Genomic DNA, 10,585 nt, shown 5'->3' with positions numbered 1-10,585 from the left:
CAGATTACCAGCAGTGCTTTTACGAGATTTAACAAAATAAATGCATATTATTATATATTTTTGCTAAATATCCATTACTAAACTCTTTTTTATTAAGTTTGAGATTTCCTTATTTCATTACTTGTACAAATGAGTAAAGGAACAATATTTCAAAGAAAAGTTGTTATGCTTTACTCCATTTTATTAATAATGAATAAATAAATAGTTTTATCTCACACATTCGCTGATTATAAATCATTTACAGACAATATATCAGTTATTTTCATGATTTCGGTAATTATTCATATAGAATCAAAATTTTTTTTATACCAATGCTATAAATGTTATTTTATCGTAATATTATTGTTGATTTCAATTACGTAATATTACACACACACACACACACACACACACACACACACACACACACACACACACACACACACACACACACACACACACACACACACACACACACACACACACACACACACACACACACACACACACACACACACACACACACACACACACACACACACACACACACACACACACACAATTTTGTATTCTTCTGAATTATGGAAAGAAAAGTTTATTTATAACAACGAATGTACTCCTCACTGATGCAAGTCATAATGCTAAATGAGCAATGAATATGTCAATTATCTTTGTAAGACATTACAATGCAACTAATATGAATTAGTATATAACATGTTATTGCTTATGATGCATCATCATTTAGGCGAAATTATAATGTTGAATAATACCGATGCAATCAGTAGTTACATCAGTTTACATAAGCAAAATTTAATTCATTGATATAATTAAGCAGTGTAAACAACTTGTTTATATTAGAAATTGTTTCAATATACAATAATTGTTTGTTCCTTTTGTATTTCTTGACTGATCATTATCATGTATCCTACCACAATTATATCCGTTTCTTCTCATATTATTCTCATTAGGTCCACGATTTATTCCATGATTAGTTACAACCAAAGTTTACAAAATTGGAATTGAAATGATTTTGTGCATTGTGCTTGTCGATATTTTGACCTTGAACATTTGAACAGAACAGGACGATCGAAATTAACTGGTCCAGTATTGGATACTTCAAAATTAGGTATTTTTTGAAAATTATTGTTGAAAGGTGAACCTTGATTTGGCCCAAATAGTGACATAGGATTTGGCCTAAAATTTGGTAAAACATCTTGGTAGAGGTAATCCATTCTGACCAAAAGCAGGATTTGCTTCCATAATTATCTTAAGTTGTATTTTGATCGATTTCCTGGTTTACCAGGTCTATTAGATATGTTATATCTTAAGTCTTTGTCAACTCGGTGCATACTTCTCGAATTTCTCTGTGCAAGCCTTCTTAAATTTTCATCTTGACCTTGGAAGGAATTATAATCATTGGATTTATTGGTGCTATAGCTGGTATCCCCATTGTATATCTTCCGTAATAGTACCATTAAATACTGATTCAATCATTAGTTCCTCCATCATCCCAACCAATTAATTGATCGAACTTTCTCTCTCAACCACAATTTAAAGTTTTGAGTAATTCTGGATTTCGTGCGGATTTAGAATTAGGTGAGGTTAGAGAAAGATCAATATTGGGAACTTTAGAATAATCTATTTCTCCTTCATTCTGTAAATAATCTTTCGTCTCATCAACGCTATTTAATGGACCCACAAGTTCTCTTAATTCTTCTATTTTCCCAGAAGATAGTTTTTTTATGGCATTATTTCCTTTACCAATTGCTTCTGTTAATTTTGAACTAGCTGTAAATTATATTTGAACATTAATATTTTAGAAATATAATTAAGATGATGTAAATTCAATTTTAAATTAAATTAAATTAAATTCATATAAAATAATATTTTTATGTCCAACAGGTATCATTTTTCCATGTAATATTATAGCAGTAGCAGTAAGTTCGGTCAATGATACAATTCTTTGTGTTGATTTAGAAAAGCATTTAATGCTTCTACTTGTTCTATATCTTTTGCTTCCATTTTATTCCATAGCTACAAATTTCTAAGTGTTGGCTTATTATATGAAACTTTTTTATTAGTTAATTTTTTTCCTTCATCAACTGCAAATCCAATCCGGGTATTTCTCCACTATTATTTTTTATCTCGCTATTAGCATTAATTCTATTTTCTGATCCCATAGCAAGTATTATTGCTATTTTATCAGCTATAGAAAATAATAGAAAAATTATGAAAGAATTAACTTATGAAACAATTTACATTTATTATTTCCTTTGTGTTATTGTAGCCTGAAGCTATAAGATCAATGGCCGCTAATCAATAGATCTGTCATGTTGATTATGAACTTGCCTCTTTCGTGATTTTCAACTGTTTCTGCAAGTAATGTATTGAAATTATATTTGTCTCTCATCAGATCACCAGATTGATTGCATGTCTAAAATTTAGAAGTATGATCATTATTAACAAAACACAGAATATATTGTCGTATTAAATGAATGCCGTACTAATGTCCATACTATACTATTGTTCTATTGCACTAATCTCTTTGTCAGCTCTAATGTACAATGAAAAAGTGATATATATTAAAAGAATTATAAGTATATTGAAGAATAAATAATAATTGTAAATATTTGTATATACCTGATTTGCCAAAAGAGTATAAGAGAATATAAAAAATTAGTTTTCATATTTATCAGACTTGGTGCCGAATGACGTTTTTCTATTCCCAACACTTTGACGACATCCTATATATATAATATATAGGATATATATATACACACACACACACACACACATAAAATTATATATATATAATTTATATAAGTTATATATAAACTAATTTATACTCATATATATATATATATATATATATATATTATGTTATATGTATATAATTATACATATAACTAATTTTTAAAAATCTTATAAAAAATGCATATATATATATATATATATATATATATATATATATAAATTATACCTCTAAGAATTCATTCTTCATAATAATGTAGGAAGTTCCAGATTCTGACAGTACCATTATCATTACAAGTTGCCAGTTTATTATTTGTTGGATTGAGATTACCTACACAAATACAAGAATTACAAATGGATAATAAACTATTAAATATACAAAATAATGATTGCTTTATTTCTTAAATAAGATATTATATATTGAATATTTTGCTTTCATATATATTATTGTAAAACCAAATTTGTAAAATTATACTAGCTATAATAATTTAAATAAATATCAATATCATTTTATAAGCTAATGCAGTAACTATCAATAGTGAATAATTTTTTTTATGAAATTTGATATTTGCTATTTATGGAGAAATAGCAAAATTTTTTAGAAATATCCTAGACTTTCATTTGCTTCCAGCAAAATTAATATAAAAACTAATAAAATGTATTATTAATATTGTAATTGATTCACCTTTGATATGCATACTCTTTTCATATATTAAATGAATAAGTAGTATTATGAACTAATGTTTATTATCTTCACTGTAGAAAAAACATCAATGATTAAATATCTACACATACACATAAAAATTGTATTAGATAGATTTACTCTTTTTAATCTTTGCAAATAATTTATAACTTTGAATAATTTAATTTAATCTGTTTATAATCTGATCAAAGATACATACATATGTATAAAAAACTTCCATATATTGCAATAATTAGTTCCTTTGATATTTTAATTTGACTGTAAAGTTGTATTAGTAAATTACACAGAAATAGTTCCCAACAATAAGCAAGAATTTATCTCCTATCTAAATGAAATATGTTTTTAGTTTAGTTTTCATGTTATAGATATAATAGCTGTGTAAAATTTGTATTTTTACTACAAACGCATTTTAAGGAACAGGTATCGTTGATAAATGGAATATTTATATATAAATATTGTAATTAAACAAAAAACCATCTCCATTGGTCACATCTGACATTCAAGCAAAATCTATTGCTTGTAAAATGGTGAATTGGTTTAATGCTGTAAAAAAAAAATTTTACTCTTATGCTACATTATTGCCAGATAATATATTTAAATCGATACTATTTAAAATTTAACATATATCAGAAAAAAAAATCTGATATATATACCATTTGCGTCGTGTTTTTCTGTACTCTCTCTGTCTCCCTCTTTTTTTCTTTCTCTACTCCGCATACACACTAATGCAATTATGCACATGCGCGCGCACCCTTCCCCCCTTGTAAAAGGGTCAAGTGACGTAAATGAAAGAAAAGGTACTTTATTAATGGAGCATTACTGCAATATTTTTGTTTAATTTTATCGTAATTTAGATGATGTAAAGGACACAGGATCTTTATTTTTATTATTATTCAACGGGAATCTGTTAGGTATTGTGATATATATATATATATATTTCTCTTTATTTATAAATGTAAAATATATATCTACTTAATAATAATCTAACCATATAACCCCTTAAATCGAAAAGTATAAAGAACTAATATGTTGTGCTATATGTCATACCTGCACCACATCTAATTGATTATATACATACATATGAAGATTTTATTAGATGTTAAAAAAAAAAAAGAAAAATAACACTAGCAATCTAATAATATAAATTGTCAATAAATAAATGTACTTTTTATAAACAAAATTGACAATATTTATTAATTACATTATGCTCGCAAAAATTATAATTGAAGGTTAATGAATTAAGATAATAAAGAATATTATAACACATATCCCATATTTACTCATATTGCAAATTAACTTTCATAAAGAAATTGTTCGTTGTAATTAATTCTGCATTAAAATAACCATATTTAGATTAAAACATTGTTTTGTAATAAGTAATTTTCAATGATATAGTATCAACATTTCCAATTGAAATATTTTATAAAATCACTTATGTACCCATATAATTATTATTATTTTTATATAAATAAGATAAAACAAGAAAAAGGAGAATAAAACAGTCAATATCCTACTTACTGCAAAGATAAATGAATTGATAACAATGGTGCAAAAGCAAGCACTCATAAAGTGGATGCTATATCTGAATCCTTTAATTGCTTCTTTGTATGTTAAAACATATTGACATTGTCCATGTTGCTTTGATAATATTTGACATAACCTACATGATCTCATCTCATCATACAGCTCTCGGTGTGTGACTGAAACATTTATCTTACAGGATTATGTGTTTGAACAAAAAAGATGCAAAAGATTATGATACAAATGTGTAACTGAAATATGTATATAAGATATACAGATTGTCATGATATAAATAAACAAATTTCTTAATTATATAAATTAGTACAATTTGATAAATTTATAACATTTTCAATTTTCAGAAATCAAGTAAAAGCTTCAAATATCTAGTGGTATTTTGCATATCTTATATATAATTTATTAAATAGAGAGAACCTTGATTTCATTAGTTATAATATACATGAAGAATAGTTTCAAAATTAAATTTAAAATCATTCCACAAGATAAATTCATCAGTGATTATGCATCAGTGATTAAATGTCTACCTTCTGGTGTCCATGCTATATAAAATATTAAACAATACATTTTATTTGTTGCAATCTTTATAAATCTTGTAATGACTGCTTTAATTGGATTATCAACATAACTTGCAGGTGAAAGATCAGGATAATATATGACATTTGATTGAAGAGCAAGTCTATCCCTATAATCTCATTTTGTCATATATAATTCTATATATAAAAAATACATATATGTATATTATATTTGCAACAATTTAACAACCATATGTATATATTAATTTTACTATTGTTATATGTATATAATTTTACATATTAAAAATATAATATTAATATTATATTTTATTATGTTTATTCTAAATTAAGTCCAAACTTTTAATAATAACAGAATTATAATTAACAGTTTTTCACATAACAGATTTCCTAAGTCTTTTCCATTAAATTTTTGTAAATTTTGTAAAGTATCTTGATGATTAACTATAACTTTGGGAGCATGATATGATCTGAACAGTTAAAAAAAACTATGATTTTCTAATAGGATGATTTATAAATAAAATATGAGATAAACATGTTTAAAAACAGCTGTTAAAATTCATATATCAACAAATCGATATCTTCAATTAATTCTAAATCTATTACAATACTAAAAAAGATCCATGTTTTAAAGTAATAGATTTTATTTATATAATATTCACTTATTTATATATTATATACATTTATGAAAAAACTGCTATTATGCAATATATTCTTTGCAATAATATATATTTATTTATTATTATTATACTGTATAGCAATAAAACAGAAATAATTAAAAAATTTTCCATTTGCTCAAATTTGTACAGATATGTCCAGATATCCCCATCTTATGTCCCAATATACCCAGATTTTCTGGATTAACTCAAATATTCCAGGATTTGTACATATTTATCTCGAAATGCCCCGAGTTGCCTGGATTTGTCCAGATATGCCTAGATATCTTCAAATTTGCTTGGATTTACCGTGATATCCTCTAATTTCCCTCAAATGCTTGGACTTGTCCGGACTTGTTTAAATATCTTAAGATTTCTTGATTTGTATGCATATTTCTGAATTTACACGGATTTATCAGGATTTGATATATATGACACAATTTTCTTAGATTTGACTAGATTTGTACTAATTTACTCGATATGACAGAATAGCTTGGATTTGCCTGGATTTGCTTCTATTTCCCTAGTTTTTATAGGATTTGCCCGAATTTGTTCAAATTTACCATGATTTTCTTTGATTTGTTAAGACAATTTGATTTGTTTGATTGTTAAGATATACCATGATATCTCCCGTTTTGCCCGGATTTGCTTAAATATCCTCAGATTTGATCAATTTGCCCGGATTGTTTGAGATTATTACAATACATTACACTGTATGGTATTGTATGGTAATATATGTTGTATTATATGGTAATATATGATATTATGTTGTGTGGTGTTATCTTATATCGCATCGATATTGAATTCTATAGAACTGTATTCCATTATATTTTATGGTATTGAATGTTATTATATGGTATTCTATGGTATTGTATGATTAAATTTACCCGAAGTTTTGGTTAATTTTTCCGAATTTAACCGTATTTACTCGAATTTGTCTATAACTGCTTAAATTTGATAAGATTCACTCGAATTTTCTTAAATTTGCCCAGATTCACCATAAAATAATTAAAACCGCCGGGACTTACTCGAATTTAACCGGAATTATCTGAAATTGCCAGAAAAATCTTAAATTCGCTCGAATTCACCATATAATATTTGAAGATATCCGAATTTAATAAGACTTACCCGAAATAATTAAATTCGGATTCAACCGAATTTACGCAACGTAGGTTTCTTAAATCCACCATTATCCTGATTTTTTATCATAGTTAACTAGATATTAAATTTTTTAGAATTTTATATTTAGCTAAAATTTTATATCAAAATTTTATAATAAGCACAATTTTTTTGTATATAGGGCGTATTGTAAATTTTCTAAAACCATCCTTAAACCCCCGTTCTATGCTATACTTTAGAAGATATTCATTTATGAAAAATTATTATTAAATAGCCTATATCGTCCTCTACTGAATTGGCCCTGTCCAAACTATTTTCACAGATAGGGAGGATCCGAAGCTTTCTAAAACCATCCACATGTCCCTGTTCGTTGCCATAGATTAGGAGATATTAATTCTTTTTTAATTTCTTTTTAGCACAATATATCGCTAACTATTGAGCCGGTCCAGCCCAAACTATTTACACAGATTGGACGTATAGTAAACTTTCCAAAACCAGCTTTAGACCCTTGCTCTTTGCTATAGTTTAGGAGATATTAATCTTATAATAATTTTCTGTGAAGCCCTCTGTTTCGCCCCCTATTGAGCCGGCCCTATCCAAACTCTTTGGACAGATGGGACCTACTGTAAGCTTTTTAAAACTATTCTTAGGCCCCAGTCCTTTGATATAGTTTAGGAGATATTAATTTTTTAATTATGTTATATTAAACAATCTATTACGCGCCATATTGAAATTACTCAGCCCAAACTTTTTTCATACATTGAGTACAGCGAGAGCTATCTAAAGCCATCCTTATGGCTCGGATCATGGTCATAGTTTAGGAGATATAAAATTTTAAAGAATTATACAAAAAGCATCCGCTTTCGTCCCCTATTGATGCGCCCGTGTTCAAACTTTTTTCACATATAGAGCGCAACGAGAGCTATCTAAAACCACCATTAGGTTTCGGTTCAAGGTCATAGTTTAGGATATAAAATTTTTAATAATTTGACATAAAGCACTATATTTCGCCAGTTCTTGATCTGGCCCTGGATAAGTTTTTTTAACAAATAGAGCGCAACGAGAACTATCTAAAGCTACACTTACGTCCCGGTTCGAGGTCATAGTTTAGGAGATAAAAAATTTTAAAGGATTTCACAAAAAGCCCTCTATTTCAGCCCTATTGAAACGTTCCTGCTCAAACTTTTTTCAAACATAGAGCGCAACGAATGCTATCTAATAACTCTCGAAGTCCTTGGCTCAGGTTAATAGTTTAAGAGATAATTATTTTAAAGTAATTTACAAAAAACACTCTATCTCGTCCCTATTCATCAAGTCCTGCCGAAACCTTTTTCACATATAGAACGCAATGAGAGCTATCTAATGACATCCTAAGGCCCTGACTTAGGGTCATAGTTTAGGAGATAATTAATTTTAGATAAAAATTTTTTAAAAAATTAAAAAAATTTTACATAAAGCTCCAGATTTCGCCCCTTATTGGTCTGGTCCTGTCCAAACTTCTTTCGCATATAGAACGCAACGAGAGCTTTCTAATGATACATAAATGTCCCGGCTCAGGGTTTAAGGATATTAATTTTAACTTTAAAAGTTTCTACATAAAGCAATTTATCTCGCTTCAAATGAGATATAATTGACTCGGCTTAGGGTCATAGACAAGGAGAGAAAATTAACAAAAATTTTTTTTTTAATTTTACAGAATGTCCCCTATTTCGTCCTCTATTGGTCTGGCTCTGCTCAAGCTTTTTTCACATATAGGATGAAACGAAAGCTCTCCAATGATATATAAATGCTGCGGAGCAGTGTCATAGTTAAGGAGATAAGAATTTTTTAAAAGTTTTTAAAATTATACAGAAACCACCCTATCCCGCATCCCATTGGTCCGGCACTGCCAAAACTTTTTCCACATACAGAACGAAACGGGAGATTTCTAATGATTTCATAATGCACCGGCTCAGTATCACAGATTTGCAGATAATTAATTTTAAATGTTTTTATATAAAGCACACTATCTCGCCTGCTATTGGTCCGGTACGGCCGAAACTTGCTTCACACATAAAACGCAATGAATGCTTTCTAATGACTTATAAATGGCTCGGCTAAGGGTTGTAGTTTAGGAAATAATTATTCTTAAAAGTTTTTAGAAAAGCAACCTATCACCTCCTATTAGCCCGTCCGTGTCCAAAGTTTTTCATATATAAAACGCAGGAGAGCTTTTTTATGATGTACATTTTGCTCCCCCTAAGGGTTATAATTTTGGACATAATTAATTTTAAAGTTTTTACAAAAATCGCCCTATCTTGCCCCCTATTGGTCCGACACTGGCGAAACTCATATTGACGTATAGGGCGCAACGAGAGCATACTAATGACATCTAAATAGCTCGGTTCAAGGTCATAGTTTAGGAGATAATTTTTAAAGGTTTTACATTAAGCACCCCGTAATGGTCCGACATTGTCCAGACTTATATTATCGTATAGGACAACGAGAGCTTTCCAGTGACATGTCAATGATTCGGATAGACGTCATAGTTTACGAGATAATTAATTTTATAGGTTTTTACATGATGCGCCCTATCTTGCTCCCTATCGATTCGACTGCCGAAACATATATTGACGTATGGAACGCAACGAGATCTTTCTAATGACATATTCTTCATAGGATTTTACAAAAACCGCCTTATCTCAGCCCCTATTTGTTCGAAACTGGTTGAAGATTACAGTGATGTATAGAACGCAATAAGAGCTCTCCAGTGACATCAATGAGTCGGTTAGAGGTCACATTTATATTGAATTGCATTGTGATATATTATAAGGTCGAATGATATGCGTTGCAATATTATTATGCGCGTTGCTGCGTCGTAGCGTGCGCTAGAGCGCTGTACGGTGCATTGCACACCGTAACGTATGTTGCAGCATCGTAACGTGGATTGAAGTCTTATGACGTGCGTTGCAGCACCATGATGTGCGCTGCTGCGCCGTAACGTGAGTTGCAATCTTCTGACGCGTGCTGGTGCGCCGTAACGTTCATTGCATTTCCATGGCGTCTGCTGCAACGCCGTAAAGTGCACTGCAGTGCCGCGATGTCTGTCGCAGGTATAAGAAGTGCATTGCAGCACAGCAACGTGCGTTGCATATCCGTAACGTGCGTTGCAGAACCGTAAGGTATGTTGCACTCTTCTGACTTGCGTTGCAGCACTGTAACGGCCACGCAAGCGGGGACCCCGGAGAGCCCGGCCACGCCAGCCCGGCCACGCAGAGCCACGCCAGCCCGGGCCCCGGAGAGCACGGCCACGCCGGGCCACGCCAGCC

The 10,585-nt window shown here is 29.9% G+C and overlaps 1 pseudogene; it reads right to left on the bottom strand.

Annotated features, from left to right (window-relative positions):
* Positions 1 to 1,223: 1,223 nt before the first annotated feature.
* LOC122627348 lies at positions 1,224 to 7,348 on the bottom strand (annotated as a pseudogene).
* Between the last annotated feature and the right edge of the window lie 3,237 nt (positions 7,349 to 10,585).

The sequence above is a fragment of the Vespula pensylvanica genome, chromosome 2, assembly GCF_014466175.1.
Source record: "Vespula pensylvanica isolate Volc-1 chromosome 2, ASM1446617v1, whole genome shotgun sequence".
Taxonomy (NCBI): domain Eukaryota; kingdom Metazoa; phylum Arthropoda; class Insecta; order Hymenoptera; family Vespidae; genus Vespula; species Vespula pensylvanica.
Note: the sequence above shows the minus strand (reverse complement) of the source record. Positions and strands in the feature narration are given on the sequence as shown.